We start from the raw sequence: 19,994 nt of genomic DNA on the forward strand, positions 1-19,994 counted from the left end.
GATAGCAGAGGATACAAAAGTGAACTGCGCGGTCAGCGAAAAACCCTTCAAAAAAAACATCCTGAAATTACTTGAACTCATGTGCCAACCCATGGAACATGAGGAGTAATTTCAGCCCACTAGAGCAACCAGCAGCCAGGAATCACATATCTGCAAGCTGGACTAACACAAAAATAAAGCAAAACGTGGAACAGGAAAATCAAAACTTAGCTTGTCCTGAAGATAACAGACGCAGGGAGCAGAGGAAAAAAGACACGCTGATTACATTGGTAGCCGGCGAGGAAATGACAAAAAAGCCAGGTTAAATAGGAAACTCCCATAACCTGATGGAACAGGTGGACACCAGAGACCGCAGAGAACACAAGTCACCCAGTACCATCAGTAACCACCAGAGGGAGCCCAAAAACAGAACTCACAACAGTGCACACAACTTCTTTCTCAGGCGGATTCAGAAGCCTCTAGCAGCCGTGCTCCTCACACCTGCATTACTGTAGGTGTGTACCCCATGGTTTGTGCGCACGACGTCTATCTCAGGCGGATTCAGAAGCCTCTGGCAGCCGTGGTTCTCACACGAGCATTATTGTAGGTGTGTACCCCATGGTTTGTTCACACGACGTCTATCTCAGGCAGATTCAGAAGCCTCTGGCAGCCGTGCTCCTCACACCAGCATTATTGTAGGTGTGTAACCCATGGTTTGTGCACACGACGTCTTTCTCAGGCGGATTCAGAAGCCTCTGGCAGCCGTGCTCCTCACACCAGGATTATTGTAGGTGTGTACCCCAAGGTTTGTGCACACGACGTCTTTCTCAGGTGGATTCAGAAGCCTCTGGCAGCCGTGCTCCTCACACCAGCATTATTGTAGGTGTGTACCCCATGGTTTGTGCACACGACGTCTTTCTCAGGCGGATTGAGAAGCCTCTAGCAGCCGTGCTCCTCACACCTGCATTATTGTAGGTGTGTACCCCATGGTTTGTGCACACGACGTCTTTCTCAGGTGGATTCAGAAGCCTCTGGCAGCCGTGCTCCTCACACCAGGATTATTGTAGGTGTGTACCCCATGGTTTGTGCACACGACGTCTTTCTCAGGCAGATTCAGAAGCCTCTGGCAGCCGTGCTCCTCACACCAGCATTATGGCAGGTGTGTACCCCATGGTTTGTGCACACGACGTCTTTCTCAGGCGGATTCAGAAGCCTCTGGCAGCCGTGCTCCTCACACCAGCATTATGGCAGGTGTGTATACCATGGTTTCTGCACACAACGTCTTTCTCAGGCGGATTCAGAAGCCTCTGGCAGCCGTGCTCCTCACACCAGCATTATTGTAGGTGTGTACCCCATGGTTTGTGCACACGACGTCTTTCTCAGGCGGATTCAGAAGCCTCTAGCAGCCGTGCTCCTCACACCTGCATTATTGTAGGTGTGTACCCCATGGTTTGTGCACACAACGTCTTTCTCAGGCGGATTCAGAAGCCTCTGGCAGCCGTGCTCCACACACCAGCATTATAGCAGGTGTGTATCCCATGGTTTGTGCACACGACATCTTTCTCAGGCGGATTCAGAAGCCTCTGGCAGCCGTGCTCCTCACACCAGCATTATTGTAGGTGTGTACCCCCTGGTTTGTGCACACGACATCTTTATCAGGTGAATTCAGAAGTCACTAACAGCCGTGCTCCTCACACCTGCAATATTGTAGGTGTGTACCCCATGGTTTGTGCACACAACGTCTTTCTCAGGCGGATTCAGAAGCCTCTGGCAGCCGTGCTCCTCACACCAGCATTATGGAAGGTGTCTACCCCATGGTTTGTGCACATAACGTCCTTCTCAGGCAGATACAGAAGCCTCTGGCAGCCGTGCTCCTCACACCAGCATTATGGCAGGTGTGTACCCCATGGTTTGTGCACACGACGTCTTTCTCAGGCAGATTCAAAATCCTCTGGCAGCCGTGCTCCTCACACCAGCATTATGGCAGGTGTGTATCCCATGGTTTGTGCACATGACGTCTTTTTCAGGCGGATTCAGAAGCCCCTTGCAGCCGTGCTCCTCACACCAGCATTATGGCAGGTGTGTACCCCATGGTTTGTGCACACGACGTCTTTCTCAGGCGGATTCAGAAGCCTCTGGCAGCCGTGCTCCCCACACCAGCATTATTGTAGGTGTGTACTCCATGGTCTGTGCGCACGACGTCTTTCTCAGGCGGATTCAGAAGCCTCTGGCAGCCGTGCTCCTCACACCAGCATTATTGTAGGTGTGTACCCCATGGTTTGTGCACACAACGTCTTTCTCAGGCGGATTCAGAAGCCTCTAGCAGCCGTGCTCCTCACACCAGCATTATGGCAGGTGTGTACCCCATGGTTTGTCCACACGACGTCTTTCTCAGGCAGATTCAGAAGCCTCTGGCAGCCGTGCTCCTCACACCAGCAATATGGCAGGTGTGTACCCCATGGTTTGTGCACACAACGTTTTTCTCAGGCAGATTCAGAAGCCTCTGGCAGCCGTGTTCCTCACACCAGCTTTATGGCAGGTGTGTATCCCATGGTTTGTGCACACGACATCTTTCTCAGGCGGATTCAGAAGCCTCTGGCAGCCGTGCTCCTCACACCAGCATAATGGCAGGTGTGTACCCCATGGTTTGTGCACACGACGTCTTTCTGAGGCGGATTCAGAAGCCTCTGGCAGCCGTGCTCCTCACACCAGCATTATTGTAGGTGTGTACGCCATGGTCTGTGCGCACGACATCTTTCTCAGGCGGATTCAGAAGCCTCTGGCAGCCATGCTCCTCACACCAGCATTATGGCAGGTGTGTAGCCCATGGTTTGTGCACACAATGTCTTTCTCAGGCGGATTCAGAAGTCTATGGCAGCCGTGCTCCTCACACCAGCATTATTGTAGGTGTGTACCCCATGGTTTGTGCACACGACGTCTTTCTCAGGCGGATTCAGAAGCCTCTGCCAGCCGTGCTCCTCACACCAGCATTATTGTAGGTGTGTACCCCATGGTTTGTGCACACGACGTCTTTCTCAGGCGGATTCAGAAGCCTCTGGCAGCCGTGCTCCTCACACCAGAATTATTGTAGGTGTGTACCCCATGGTTTGTGCGCACGACGTCTATCTCAGGCGGATTCAGAAGCCTCTGGCAGCCGTGGTTCTCACACCAGCATTATTGTAGGTGTGTACCCCATGGTTTGTGCACACGATGTCTATTTCATGCAGATTCAGAAGCCTCTGGCAGCCGTGGTCCTCACACCAGCATTATGGCAGGTGTGTAACCCATGGTTTGTGCACACGACGTCTTTCTCAGGCGGATTCAGAAGCCTCTGGCAGCCGTGCTCCTCACACCAGGATTATTGTAGGTGTGTACCCCATAGTTTGTGCACACGACGTCTTTCTCAGGTGGATTCAGAAGCCTCTGGCAGCCGTGCTCCTCACACCAGCATTATTGTAGGTGTGTACCCCATGGTTTGTGCACACGACGTCTTTCTCAGGCGGATTGAGAAGCCTCTAGCAGCCGTGCTCCTCACACCTGCATTATTGTAGGTGTGTACCCCATGGTTTGCGCACACGACGTCTTTTTCAGGTGGATTCAGAAGCCTCTGGCAGCCGTGCTCCTCACACCAGGATTATTGTAGGTGTGTACCCCATGGTTTGTGCACACGATGTCTTTCTCAGGCAGATTCAGAAGCCTCTGGCAGCCGTACTCCTCACACCAGCATTATGGCAGGTGTGTACCCCATGGTTTGTGCACACGACGTCTTTCTCAGGCGGATTCAGAAGCCTCTGGCAGCCGTGCGCCTCACACCAGCATTATGGCAGGTGTGTATACCATGGTTTGTGCACACAACGTCTTTCTCAGGCGGATTCAGAAGCCTCTGGCAGCCGTGCTCCTCACACAAGCATTATTGTAGGTGTGTACCCCATGGTTTGTGAACACGACGTCTTTCTCAGGCGGATTCAGAAGCCTCTAGCAGCCGTGCTCCTCACACCTGCATTATTGTAGGTGTGTACCCCATGGTTTGTGCACACAACGTGTTTCTCAGGCGGATTCAGAAGCCTCTGGCAGCCGTGCTCCTCACACCAGCATTATGGCATGTGTGTATCCCATGGTTTGTGCACACGACATCTTTCTCAGGCGGATTCAGAAGCCTCTGGCAGCCGTGCTCCTCACACCAGCATTATTGTAGGTGTGTACCCCATGGTTTGTGCACACGACGTCTTTATCAGGCGAATTCAGAAGCCACTAACAGACGTGCTCCTCACACCTGCATTATGGCAGGTGTGTACCCCATGGTTTGTGCACATGACGTCTATCTCAGGCGGATTCAGAAGCCTCTGGCAGCCGTGCTCCTCACACCAGGATTATTGTAGGTGTGTACCCCATGGTTTGTGCACACGACGTCTATCTCAGGCGGATTCAGAAGCCTCTGGCAGCCGTGCTCCTCACACCAGCATTATGGCAGGTGTGTGTTAAATATTAATTATTCTTATTTTTATTCTGTACCGAGCACATGGTTTCTTGCTGACATTATCCAAAGCTATTTCTGTGTATGTAGCTCAGAGTATAAGTTAACGCCATATACAGGGAACACGTGATCAGTGTTGAGCATATATAAACGTCTCTTAGGAGGGGGTGGGGGGCTTTTTGTCACGTGGGACGGTCACCTCCCTTCCTTCACCATCATTCTCCATGGACATGGGACAAGACACGAGGAACAACAGCTTTTGCTGCGATGGTGGATAACTCAATAAACCACTATACTTTCGTCAGAATATCATGACATTTTTCTTTTAAGAATAACGCACCTGGTTAAGTCTTGATTAGATATTTTTGCGCAATAACGATTTTTAACATTGGCCTAGCCAGCCAGTTTTGATTTTTTGTGCTATTTTTGCGTGAATTTCCTTCTTCTTGCACACGGGGGAAGACAGAAGAGTTCCGCTAGATTGTGCAAGTATTCAGGAATTCCACTTCAAAATTTCAAGTCACAAAGATCTCACAAGAACCTACGAATGACGGAGACTAACAGGTGTTGTACGGATTGACAGCAAGCACTGGTAGTGCTGAAGAACGGACGTGCTAAAAATAGCCGTGCTGAAGTCCGGAGCCCAGCGTTGTAAAAGCAAAGGGATTACAAGCTGAGATTTCAAGGTAAGACAAATGGATTTGATAAATTCATATGCTAAATCAAGTCAGATAGACTTTGTAAGTTTGTACGGATCTAGCTTAGAAATATTTTGGTCTAATTTATTTTCAGAATGCAGAACTGCGAATTTGAATTTAGATTGTAAGCTAATGTCTAAGAAAAAAGAAAAAGAGCAACTTAAAAATATTTTACATATGGTTTATGTATTTAACGAGTTTGTGACAGAGAAGTCCAAAAAAGACAGTGTAGAAAGAATCTCTAAGGAAACGAATGATGTTCCCAAGATTGACTGTAATGAGAAGAGTGAGAAAGATGTGACGCACGTATCTGTAATGACGATGACCACCCAAAGTGACATTGACTTTGTGACACAAGATGAAAAACAAGATGGAGGAAGTGAAGGAGACATGACAATTGACAAAGATGATCTACGAGGGACAGATGTACAAGGGCCACTAAAAATAGACGACTCAGAGGCCCAACTCCAACTTAAATCTAGGAAAATCCTGCTAAAATTATGCAAAATCATTCCTGCATATGATGACAAAATCCATGTGTGCAGAAATTCAGAGATATTTGAAAGTTTTGCTGATAAGTTTGATTTGACTAATGTGCAGAGAAATAATTTGTTTAAAATTTGGCTTCCGGTAATCTTCTCCAGAAGACTCTCACTAAAAATGCAGACTGATGAGTTCCACGAAAAGATGACTGATGTAGAAAGATTAAGAATTTTGATTTTCTGTGGATTAAAAGAAAATTATCCAGATCTTGATATTCTTCTAAAATTGAAGATTGGCCGGGAAGAATGTACGTTTACTTTTATGGCCATTTTTGAAAGGATTTATAAATTGGTCTGTACGAATTTGAATCAACAATCCATGATAAATTGTTTTGTAAACAAGTTTAAATTCTTAAATCCTGTATCTCGTATAATTGCTACACAGAAAAATTCTTTATACGAATGCGCAAAATCCCTTGATTTTTCTAGAAAACACGAGAATCTTGAAAGGAAAACACATTTTACTAAGTTTTTGAAACCAGTCAGAATTCAATCTTATCAAAAGCCAAAATCAAAATCTTCAAATCTGATCCAAAATCAAATCTATGAAGTACGAAGAAAATTACATATTTGTTACAAACCGTATGAAAAGATTCAGGAGTCTATTAAAGAAATTTCTCTGAAAGATTTAAAATCTGAAGGCTCAGATCTGTCTCTAAAGATGGCGGAAACTGACAGACGGAAGCAGGTGAGTATCCCAGGGGGAGCTCAGCTGAACACTCCATTATCACAGCAGCTCTTCAAAGAGTCCATAGGGTTAAAACTGACCTTACTAAATACAGCATTTCAGATAATCGACAGAGAGTTACATTTTGGGATAGGAATTGGCTAAATATGTAATTATATTATATGATGAGTTATACAATGTATTATTTATTAATATGTAATTATTTTATTCAATATAATTCTGCAGTTATATATATTAATATAGTATACAGTAAATACTGTAGCATATTTGTATAAATAGAGATTATATTAACTGCATTTTTATATATATAGTGAAATAATTAAAATTTACTCCAGTAAAAAATATTTAGAATTACAATTAAATACATTTATTAAATATATACATATGTATAAGATATTTAAATTATTTTGTTTTGAAATAAATATGAAATTAACCTTTATCTTTCATTTCCCTTAGAATTTTACTTTCAAAGCGAGGATTGAACAAAAAATACCTGTTTCATGAATTTATGTCTTATTCACACAGGAAGCTATATTAACTGCATGATATATATATATATTTAACACTTAAAATAAATAATATATCTAACAACCTAAAAATGTGTGTACTACATGTAAATTTTCTTTCTGTAATAATCTAAAACGTGTTTTTTTTTCCTCCCACTGCATGGTGTGACATATGTGAGTTAAGGAATATCATATAGCCTTGTTTTTTAATTTTAGGAATTTTCCTCAGCCTTACATTCAAAGGGTCTTAGTTACAGGCTTGTACCAAAATAGCGTTAGAACATTCAACTCAAGTTTCTTGTAAATGAGTCCAGTCCTTTCTATAGTTTAAAACATACTGATACTGTTAAATAATATTTGGGGAATATTCAAAGGAATATTAGAATACTAAATTTAATAGATTACAATGCGCATTGATTGATAATTAGGATACAATATTTTGGGTTAATATACATGTTTTTTATTCTTTGTATGTGAAATGTATTGTGAACGTCTATGTGAGTCACATGTGACAGGTGAGAGAACATATGAGCAGCTGCTGAGTGAATTTGACATGAGATGTGATGTAAGAGTGACCAGAGCGTGGTATGTGGAATGTGGAATGTGGATGCACAGTTTGACTGAGGCCTCATGATTTATGGTATGTCAGAAAAAAAAACCAACAACTGTGTGTTTAAAAAAAAAAAAAAAAAAATAATGATTTTTCACTTGGGTTTTTACAAATTAATTTTTTCATAAAATAATATTTTTTGATATTAAGGGGGAAATGTGTTTTTGATCCTGATCACATCATCACATTTCATCAATACCTCTTCTTCACACATTTTAATAAAGAAGAAATATTAATAAGGTATTATTGGGTACAATAACAATAAATATTATAAATATCATTTTTTCCTCTAATGAAGGGTATTATATGCAAAGCTGCATAATTTCAATATTTTGGTGATCCAAGGTTATGACAACATCTACATGAGGAAAGTATTAAGGGAATGTGTTACTGAAACATAACCTCAGCATTTGTCATCAACATATAAAGGCCTTATTCTTATTTTTATTTTTTATTCTCATTTTTATTTTTCTATTTTTCATTTTTATTTTTTTATCTCAAGAAAAAATCTATATTTCATAAAGTAATGTCTAATACAAGAATATTGCTTGATCAAATATAGTGATCATATGGTTTCATTATATAAGAAATGTTTCAATTCTGAGTTAAATACAACAATTCATTCATTCATTCATTCATTTATTTATTCATATATATACTTATTTTGGTTCATGGCTATACATGCTTACATATTATTGGTCTACTGAACATAATTTAATAAAGTTTTAATACTAAATATCAGCACTTGTTACATAAAAGACACACTGACATCTATGGGTTCAAAAAGAAATTACACCTATGACATAAAAATGTCCAATCACATGAAGAATATGGTTAATAATATACTATCATTTATTATTATTATTATTATTTTATTTTTCCAAATATAAACTCCATTTTAATATCATTTAATAATTATATGAATATTATTGATTGCTATGGTACGCTGTGATATTATAAGTTAGGGAAATTACCAGATTTGGTATAGAATAGGGAATGAAGACTTCAATCAAGATACTAAAGATGTTAATAAAGATTTTATATTTTTCTAAATTCAATTGATTCTTAAAAGTTACAAGAAGAAAAGCCATTATCCAGAAGTTCCACAAGGTAACAATGCTATGATTTCTGAGAAATAATAGACTGTGTCAAATACAATTCATGTCACCACTCACAACTACAGCATCCATCACTGACTATGAGTACAGTATCAAAGATGAACTGTGTTATTACGTTCCAGTGGTTTCCTATCACCTATAAGACTTCCATGAAAGCTGGTGAACACTCAGGTAATTGTCAGGACGCTACAACCCTGACATATGTCCTGTGTACTAAGGACTGGTTATGGTGCTATGTTTGGCAAGGAAGAGTCAATGTAACCCTTGCTGTGCTGACCAAAGACGTCACACCTGTCCCAAGACCAGTGCGGACAATATGGAAGGATTCCAGATGATTTCCAAGGCGAGCCAATGTAAGTCCAGGTCTCTAAAAGTGACACTGCACAGATATTAAAGCGACATTTCATCTATGGACTTTGTTTTCTTATCAACATTTGAATTTATGGACTTTGATTGACACATGACACACGGTCTCTACATATCTACATGCTATCATCTATTACAAAAGACTTATATTAAAGATTGTTTGAAAGAACCAAGAAGAAGAACCAAGATGAAGACCAGATGACATCAGATGACATCACACCTGAGATGCTTTAAGTAGATATAGGGAAGTATAATATATATTTTATATGAATATTAGTCACGGCTTACCATAACATGAATTACCATAACATGAATTACCATAACATGAATTTACATATCATTATATTATTGAGAACATATAACATTATTATTGATATTATTTATTACATCATTTTGCCAAAGAAGAAAGAAGATCTTATTATTATTTTAATTTGAGGGTTCCAATCAATGTCTGTCACCCTCAAAAGGGGGAATTGTTAAATATTAATTATTCTTATTTTTATTCTGTACCGAGCACATGGTTTCTTGCTGACATTATCCAAAGCTATTTCTGTGTATGTAGCTCAGAGTATAAGTTAACGCCATATACAGGGAACACGTGATCAGTGTTGAGCATATATAAACGTCTCTTAGGAGGGGGTGGGGGGCTTTTTGTCACGTGGGACGGTCACCTCCCTTCCTTCACCATCATTCTCCATGGACATGGGACAAGACACGAGGAACAACAGCTTTTGCTGCGATGGTGGATAACTCAATAAACCACTATACTTTCGTCAGAATATCATGACATTTTTCTTTTAAGAATAACGCACCTGGTTAAGTCTTGATTAGATATTTTTGCGCAATAACGATTTTTAACAGTGTGTACCCCATGGTTTGTGCACACGACGTCTATCTCAGGCGGATTCAGAAGCCTCTGGCAGCCGTGCTCCTCACACCAGCATTATGGCAGGTGTGTACCCCTTGGTTTGTGCACACGACATCTTTTTCAGGCGGATTCAGAAGCCTCTCTCAGCCGTGCTCCCCACACCAGCATTATTGTAGGTGTGTGCCCCATGGTTTGTGCACACAACGTCTTTCTCAGGCGGATTCAGAAGCCTCTGGCAGCCGTGCTCCTCACACCTGCATTATTGTAGGTGTGTGCCCCATGGCTTGTGCACACGACGTCTATCTCAGGCGGATTCAGAAGCCTCTGGCAGCCGTGCTCCTCACACCAGCATTATGGCAGGTGTGTACCCCATGGTTTGTGCACACGACGTCTTTCTCAGGCGGATTCAGAAGCCTCTGGCAGCCGTGCGCCTCACACCAGCATTATGGCAGGTGTGTATACCATGGTTTGTGCACACAACGTCTTTCTCAGGCGGATTCAGAAGCCTCTGGCAGCCGTGTTCCTCACACAAGCATTATTGTAGGTGTGTACCCCATGGTTTGTGCACACGACGTCTTTCCCAGGCGGATTCAGAAGCCTCTAGCAGCCGTGCTCCTCACACCTGCATTATTGTAGGTGTGTACCCCATGGTTTGTGCACACAACGTGTTTCTCAGGCGGATTCAGAAGCCTCTGGCAGCCGTGCTCCTCACACCAGCATTATGGCAGGTGTGTATCCCATGGTTTGTGCACACGACATCTTTCTCAGGCGGATTCAGAAGCCTCTGGCAGCCGTGCTCCTCACACCAGCATTATTGTAGGTGTGTACCCCATGGTTTGTGCACACGACGTCTTTATCAGGCGAATTCAGAAGCCACTAACAGCCGTGCTCCTCACACCTGCAATATTGTAGGTGTCTACCACATGGTTTGTGCACACGACGTCTTTCTCAGGCGGATTCAGAAGCCTCTGGCAGCCGTGCTCCTCACACCAGCATTATGGCAGGTGTGTACCCCATGGTTTGTGCACACGACGTCTTTCTCAGGCAGATTCAGAAGCCTCTGGCAGCCGTGCTCCTCACACCTGCATTATGGCAGGTGTGTACCCCATGGTTTGTGCACATGACGTCTATCTCAGGCGGATTCAGAAGCCTCTGGCAGCCGTGCTCCTCACACCAGGATTATTGTAGGTGTGTACCCCATGGTTTGTGCACACGACGTCTATCTCAGGCGGATTCAGAAGCCTCTGGCAGCCGTGCTCCTCACACCAGCATTATGGCAGGTGTGTACCCCATGGTTTGTGCACACGACGTCTATCTCAGGCGGATTCAGAAGCCTCTGGCAGCCGTGCTCCTCACACCAGCATCATGGCAGGTGTGTACCCCTTGGTTTGTGCACACGACGTCTTTCTCAGGCGGATTCAGAAGCCTCTGGCAGCCGTGCTCCCCACACCAGCATTATTGTAGGTGTGTACCCCATGGTTTGTGCACACAACGTCTTTCTCAGGCGGATTCAGAAGCCTCTGGCAGCCGTGCTCCTCACACCTGCATTATTGTAGGTGTGTGCCCCATGGCTTGTGCACACGACGTCTATCTCAGGCGGATTCAGAAGCCTCTGGCAGCCGTGCTCCTCACACCTGCATTATGGCAGGTGTGTGCCCCATGGCTTGTGCACACAACTTCTTTCTCAGGCGGATTCAGAAGCCTCTAGCAGCCGTGCTCCTCACACCAGCATTATTGTAGTTGTGTACCCCATGGTTTGTGCGCACAATGTCTATCTCAGGCGGATTCAGAAGCCTCTGGCAGCCGTGTTTCTCACACCAGCATTATTGTAGGTGTGTACCCCATGGTTTGTGCACACGACGTCTATCTCAGGCAGATTCAGAAGCCTCTGGCAGCCGTGCTCCTCACACCAGCATTATTGTAGGTGTGTAACCCATGGTTTGTGCACACGACGTCCTTCTCAGGTGGATTCAGAAGCCTCTGGCAGCCGTGCTCCTCACACCAGGATTATTGTAGGTGTGTACCCCATGGTTTGTGCACGTGACGTCTTTCTCAAGTGGATTCAGAAGCCTCTGGCAGCCGTGCTCCTCACACCAGCATTATTGTAGGTGTGTACCCCATGGTTTGTGCACACGACGTCTTTCTCAGGCGGATTCAGAAGCCTCTGGCAGCCGTGCGCCTCACACCAGCATTATGGCAGGTGTGTATACCATGGTTTGTGCACACAACGTCTTTCTCAGGCGGATTCAGAAGCCTCTGGCAGCCGTGCTCCTCACACAAGCATTATTGTAGGTGTGTACCCCATGGTTTGTGCACACGACGTCTTTCCCAGGCGGATTCAGAAGCCTCTAGCAGCCGTGCTCCTCACACCTGCATTATTGTAGGTGTGTACCCCATGGTTTGTGCACACAACGTGTTTCTCAGGCGGATTCAGAAGCCTCTGGCAGCCGTGCTCCTCACACCAGCATTATGGCAGGTGTGTATCCCATGGTTTGTGCACACGACATCTTTCTCAGGCGGATTCAGAAGCCTCTGGCAGCCGTGCTCCTCACACCAGCATTATTGTAGGTGTGTACCCCATGGTTTGTGCACACGACGTCTTTATCAGGCGAATTCAGAAGCCACTAACAGCCGTGCTCCTCACACCTGCAATATTGTAGGTGTGTACCCCATGGTTTGTGCACATGACGTCTATCTCAGGCGGATTCAGAAGCCTCTGGCAGCCGTGCTCCTCACACCAGGATTATTGTAGGTGTGTACCCCATGGTTTGTGCACACGACGTCTATCTCAGGCGGATTCAGAAGCCTCTGGCAGCCGTGCTCCTCACACCAGCATTATGGCAGGTGTGTACCCCATGGTTTGTGCACACGACGTCTATCTCAGGCGGATTCAGAAGCCTCTGGCAGCCGTGCTCCTCACACCAGCATTATGGCAGGTGTGTACCCCATGGTTTGTGCACACGACGTCTTTCTCAGGCGGATTCAGAAGCCTCTGGCAGCCGTGCTCCCCACACCAGCATTATTGTAGGTGTGTACCCCATGGTTTGTGCACACAACGTCTTTCTCAGGCGGATTCAGAAGCCTCTGGCAGCCGTGCTCCTCACACCTGCATTATTGTAGGTGTGTGCCCCATGGCTTGTGCACACGACGTCTATCTCAGGCGGATTCAGAAGCCTCTGGCAGCCGTGCTCCTCACACCTGCATTATGGCAGGTGTGTGCCCCATGGCTTGTGCACACAACTTCTTTCTCAGGCGGATTCAGAAGCCTCTAGCAGCCGTGCTCCTCACACCAGCATTATTGTAGTTGTGTACCCCATGGTTTGTGCGCACGATGTCTATCTCAGGCGGATTCAGAAGCCTCTGGCAGCCGTGTTTCTCACACCAGCATTATTGTAGGTGTGTACCCCATGGTTTGTGCACACGACGTCTATCTCAGGCAGATTCAGAAGCCTCTGGCAGCCGTGCTCCTCACACCAGCATTATTGTAGGTGTGTAACCCATGGTTTGTGCACACAACGTCTTTCTCAGGCGGATTCAGAAGCCTCTAGCAGCCGTGCGCCTCACACCAGCATTATGGCAGGTGTGTAACCCATGGATTGTGCACACGACGTCTTTCTCAGGCGGATTCAGAAGCCTCTGGCAGCCGTGCTCCTCACACCAGGATTATTGTAGGTGTGCACCCCATAGTTTGTGCACACGACGTCTTTCTCAGGTGGATTCAGAAGCCTCTGGCAGCCGTGCTCCTCACACCAGCATTATTGTAGGTGTGTACCCCATGGTTTGTGCACACGACGTCTTTCTCAGGCGGATTGAGAAGCCTCTAGCAGCCGTGCTCCTCACACCTGCATTATTGTAGGTGTGTACCCCATGGTTTGTGCACACGACGTCTTTCTCAGGTGGATTCAGAAGCCTCTGGCAGCCGTGCTCCTCACACCAGGATTATTGTAGGTGTGTACCCCATGGTTTGTGCACACGATGTCTTTCTCAGGCAGATTCAGAAGCCTCTGGCAGCCGTACTCCTCACACCAGCATTATGGCATGTGTGTACCCCATGGTTTGTGCACACGACGTCTTTCTCAGGTGGATTCAGAAGCCTCTGGCAGCCGTGCGCCTCACACCAGCATTATGGCAGGTGTGTATACCATGGTTTGTGCACACAATGTCTTTCTCAGGCGGATTCAGAAGCCTCTGGCAGCCGTGCTCCTCACACAAGCATTATTGTAGGTGTGTACCCCATGGTTTGTGAACACGACGTCTTTCTCAGGCGGATTCAGAAGCCTCTAGCAGCCGTGCTCCTCACACCTGCATTATTGTAGGTGTGTACCCCATGGTTTGTGCACACAACGTGTTTCTCAGGCGGATTCAGAAGCCTCTGGCAGCCGTGCTCCTCACACCAGCATTATGGCATGTGTGTATCCCATGGTTTGTGCACACGACATCTTTCTCAGGCGGATTCAGAAGCCTCTGGCAGCCGTGCTCCTCACACCAGCATTATTGTAGGTGTGTACCCCATGGTTTGTGCACACGACGTCTTTATCAGGCGAATTCAGAAGCCACTAACAGCCGTGCTCCTCACACCTGCATTATGGCAGGTGTGTTCCCCATGGTTTGTGCACATGACGTCTATCTCAGGCGGATTCAGAAGCCTCTGGCAGCCGTGCTCCTCACACCAGGATTATTGTAGGTGTGTACCCCATGGTTTGTGCACACGACGTCTATCTCAGGCGGATTCAGAAGCCTCTGGCAGCCGTGCTCCTCACACCAGCATTATGGCAGGTGTGTACCCCATGGTTTGTGCACACGACGTCTATCTCAGGCGGATTCAGAAGCCTCTGGCAGCCGTGCTCCTCACACCAGCATTATGGCAGGTGTGTACCCCTTGGTTTGTGCACACGACATCTTTTTCAGGCGGATTCAGAAGCCTCTGGCAGCCGTGCTCCCCACACCAGCATTATTGTAGGTGTGTGCCCCATGGTTTGTGCACACAACGTCTTTCTCAGGCGGATTCAGAAGCCTCTGGCAGCCGTGCTCCTCACACCTGCATTATTGTAGGTGTGTGCCCCATGGCTTGTGCACACGACGTCTATCTCAGGCGGATTCAGAAGCCTCTGGCAGCCGTGCTCCTCACACCAGCATTATGGCAGGTGTGTACCCCATGGTTTGTGCACACGACGTCTTTCTCAGGCGGATTCAGAAGCCTCTGGCAGCCGTGCGCCTCACACCAGCATTATGGCAGGTGTGTATACCATGGTTTGTGCACACAACGTCTTTCTCAGGCGGATTCAGAAGCCTCTGGCAGCCGTGCTCCTCACACAAGCATTATTGTAGGTGTGTACCCCATGGTTTGTGCACACGACGTCTTTCCCAGGCGGATTCAGAAGCCTCTAGCAGCCGTGCTCCTCACACCTGCATTATTGTAGGTGTGTACCCCATGGTTTGTGCACACAACGTGTTTCTCAGGCGGATTCAGAAGCCTCTGGCAGCCGTGCTCCTCACACCAGCATTATGGCAGGTGTGTATCCCATGGTTTGTGCACACGACATCTTTCTCAGGCGGATTCAGAAGCCTCTGGCAGCCGTGCTCCTCACACCAGCATTATTGTAGGTGTGTGCCCCATGGCTTGTGCACACGACGTCTATCTCAGGCGGATTCAGAAGCCTCTGGCAGCCGTGCTCCTCACACCTGCATTATGGCAGGTGTGTGCCCCATGGGTTGTGCACACGACGTCTTTCTCAGGCGGATTCAGAAGCCTCTAGCAGCCGTGCTCCTCACACCAGCATTATTGTAGTTGTGTACCCCATGGTTTGTGCGCACAATCTCTATCTCAGGCGGATTCAGAAGCCTCTGGCAGCCGTGTTTCTCACACCAGCATTATTGTAGGTGTGTACCCCATGGTTTGTGCACACGACGTCTATCTCAGGCAGATTCAGAAGCCTCTGGCAGCCGTGCTCCTCACACCAGCATTATTGTAGGTGTGTAACCCATGGTTTGTGCACACGACGTCCTTCTCAGGTGGATTCAGAAGCCTCTGGCAGCCGTGCTCCTCACACCAGGATTATTGTAGGTGTGTACCCCATGGTTTGTGCACGTGACGTCTTTCTCAAGTGGATTCAGAAGCCTCTGGCAGCCGTGCTCCTCACACCAGCATTATTGTAGGTGTGTACCCCATGGTTTGTGCACACGACGTCTTTCTCAGGCGGATTCAGAAGCCTCTGGCAGCCGTGCGCCTCACACCAGCATTATGGCAGGTGTGTATACCATGGTTTGTGCACACAACGTCTTTCTCAGGCGGATTCAGAAGCCTCTGGCAGCCGTGCTCCTCACACAAGCATTATTGTAGGTGTGTACCCCATGGTTTGTGCACACGACGTCTTTCCCAGGCGGATTCAGAAGCCTCTAGCAGCCGTGCTCCTCACACCTGCATTATTGTAGGTGTGTACCCCATGGTTTGTGCACACAACGTGTTTCTCAGGCGGATTCAGAAGCCTCTGGCAGCCGTGCTCCTCACACCAGCATTATGGCAGGTGTGTATCCCATGGTTTGTGCACACGACATCTTTCTCAGGCGGATTCAGAAGCCTCTGGCAGCCGTGCTCCTCACACCAGCATTATTGTAGGTGTGTACCCCATGGTTTGTGCACACGACGTCTTTATCAGGCGAATTCAGAAGCCACTAACAGCCGTGCTCCTCACACCTGCAATATTGTAGGTGTGTACCCCATGGTTTGTGCACATGACGTCTATCTCAGGCGGATTCAGAAGCCTCTGGCAGCCGTGCTCCTCACACCAGGATTATTGTAGGTGTGTACCCCATGGTTTGTGCACACGACGTCTATCTCAGGCGGATTCAGAAGCCTCTGGCAGCCGTGCTCCTCACACCAGCATTATGGCAGGTGTGTACCCCATGGTTTGTGCACACGACGTCTATCTCAGGCGGATTCAGAAGCCTCTGGCAGCCGTGCTCCTCACACCAGCATTATGGCAGGTGTGTACCCCATGGTTTGTGCACACGACGTCTTTCTCAGGCGGATTCAGAAGCCTCTGGCAGCCGTGCTCCCCACACCAGCATTATTGTAGGTGTGTACCCCATGGTTTGTGCACACGACGTCTTTCTCAGGCGGATTCAGAAGCCTCTGGCAGCCGTGCTCCTCACACCTGCATTATTGTAGGTGTGTGCCCCATGGCTTGTGCACACGACGTCTATCTCAGGCGGATTCAGAAGCCTCTGGCAGCCGTGCTCCTCACACCTGCATTATGGCAGGTGTGTGCCCCATGGCTTGTGCACACAACTTCTTTCTCAGGCGGATTCAGAAGCCTCTAGCAGCCGTGCTCCTCACACCAGCATTATTGTAGTTGTGTACCCCATGGTTTGTGCGCACGATGTCTATCTCAGGCGGATTCAGAAGCCTCTGGCAGCCGTGTTTCTCACACCAGCATTATTGTAGGTGTGTACCCCATGGTTTGTGCACACGACGTCTATCTCAGGCAGATTCAGAAGCCTCTGGCAGCCGTGCTCCTCACACCAGCATTATTGTAGGTGTGTAACCCATGGTTTGTGCACACAACGTCTTTCTCAGGCGGATTCAGAAGCCTCTAGCAGCCGTGCGCCTCACACCAGCATTATGGCAGGTGTGTAACCCATGGTTTGTGCACACGACGTCTTTCTCAGGCGGATTCAGAAGCCTCTGGCAGCCGTGCTCCTCACACCAGGATTATTGTAGGTGTGCACCCCATAGTTTGTGCACACGACGTCTTTCTCAGGTGGATTCAGAAGCCTCTGGCAGCCGTGCTCCTCACACCAGCATTATTGTAGGTGTGTACCCCATGGTTTGTGCACACGACGTCTTTCTCAGGCGGATTGAGAAGCCTCTAGCAGCCGTGCTCCTCACACCTGCATTATTGTAGGTGTGTACCCCATGGTTTGTGCACACGACGTCTTTCTCAGGTGGATTCAGAAGCCTCTGGCAGCCGTGCTCCTCACACCAGGATTATTGTAGGTGTGTACCCCATGGTTTGTGCACACGATGTCTTTCTCAGGCAGATTCAGAAGCCTCTGGCAGCCGTACTCCTCACACCAGCATTATGGCATGTGTGTACCCCATGGTTTGTGCACACGACGTCTTTCTCAGGTGGATTCAGAAGCCTCTGGCAGCCGTGCGCCTCACACCAGCATTATGGCAGGTGTGTATACCATGGTTTGTGCACACAATGTCTTTCTCAGGCGGATTCAGAAGCCTCTGGCAGCCGTGCTCCTCACACAAGCATTATTGTAGGTGTGTACCCCATGGTTTGTGAACACGACGTCTTTCTCAGGCGGATTCAGAAGCCTCTAGCAGCCGTGCTCCTCACACCTGCATTATTGTAGGTGTGTACCCCATGGTTTGTGCACACAACGTGTTTCTCAGGCGGATTCAGAAGCCTCTGGCAGCCGTGCTCCTCACACCAGCATTATGGCATGTGTGTATCCCATGGTTTGTGCACACGACATCTTTCTCAGGCGGATTCAGAAGCCTCTGGCAGCCGTGCTCCTCACACCAGCATTATTGTAGGTGTGTACCCCATGGTTTGTGCACACGACGTCTTTATCAGGCGAATTCAGAAGCCACTAACAGCCGTGCTCCTCACACCTGCATTATGGCAGGTGTGTACCCCATGGTTTGTGCACATGACGTCTATCTCAGGCGGATTCAGAAGCCTCTGGCAGCCGTGCTCCTCACACCAGGATTATTGTAGGTGTGTACCCCATGGTTTGTGCACACGACGTCTATCTCAGGCGGATTCAGAAGCCTCTGGCAGCCGTGCTCCTCACACCAGCATTATGGCAGGTGTGTACCCCATGGTTTGTGCACACGACGTCTATCTCAGGCGGATTCAGAAGCCTCTGGCAGCCGTGCTCCTCACACCAGCATTATGGCAGGTGTGTACCCCTTGGTTTGTGCACACGACATCTTTTTCAGGCGGATTCAGAAGCCTCTGGCAGCCGTGCTCCCCACACCAGCATTATTGTAGGTGTGTGCCCCATGGTTTGTGCACACAACGTCTTTCTCAGGCGGATTCAGAAGCCTCTGGCAGCCGTGCTCCTCACACCTGCATTATGGCAGGTGTGTGCCCCATGGCTTGTGCACACAACTTCTTTCTCAGGCGGATTCAGAAGCCTCTAGCAGCCGTGCTCCTCACACCAGCATTATTGTAGTTGTGTACCCCATGGTTTGTGCGCACGATGTCTATCTCAGGCGGATTCAGAAGCCTCTGGCAGCCGTGCGCCTCACACCTGCATTATGGCAGGTGTGTACCCCATGGTTTGTGCACACGACGTCTTTCTCAGGCGGATTCAGAAGCCTCTGGCAGCCGTGCGCCTCACACCAGCATTATGGCAGGTGTGTATACCATGGTTTGTGCACACAACGTCTTTCTCAGGCGGATTCAGAAGCCTCTGGCAGCCGTGCTCCTCACACAAGCATTATTGTAGGTGTGTACCCCATGGTTTGTGCACACGACGTCTTTCCCAGGCGGATTCAGAAGCCTCTAGCAGCCGTGCTCCTCACACCTGCATTATTGTAGGTGTGTACCCCATGGTTTGTGCACACAACGTGTTTCTCAGGCGGATTCAGAAGCCTCTGGCAGCCGTGCTCCTCACATCAGCATTATGGCAGGTGTGTATCCCATGGTTTGTGCACACGACATCTTTCTCAGGCGGATTCAGAAGCCTCTGGCAGCCGTGCTCCTCACACCAGCATTATTGTAGGTGTGTACCCCATGGTTTGTGCACACGACGTCTTTATCAGGCGAATTCAGAAGCCACTAACAGCCGTGCTCCTCACACCTGCAATATTGTAGGTGTCTACCACATGGTTTGTGCACACGACGTCTTTCTCAGGCGGATTCAGAAGCCTCTGGCAGCCGTGCTCCTCACACCAGCATTATGGCAGGTGTGTACCCCATGGTTTGTGCACACGACGTCTTTCTCAGGCAGATTCAGAAGCCTCTGGCAGCCGTGCTCCTCACACCTGCATTATGGCAGGTGTGTACCCCATGGTTTGTGCACATGACGTCTATCTCAGGCGGATTCAGAAGCCTCTGGCAGCCGTGCTCCTCACACCAGGATTATTGTAGGTGTGTACCCCATGGTTTGTGCACACGACGTCT

This window comes from Ranitomeya imitator, chromosome 1, assembly GCF_032444005.1.
Source record: "Ranitomeya imitator isolate aRanImi1 chromosome 1, aRanImi1.pri, whole genome shotgun sequence".
Taxonomy (NCBI): Eukaryota; Metazoa; Chordata; class Amphibia; order Anura; family Dendrobatidae; genus Ranitomeya; species Ranitomeya imitator.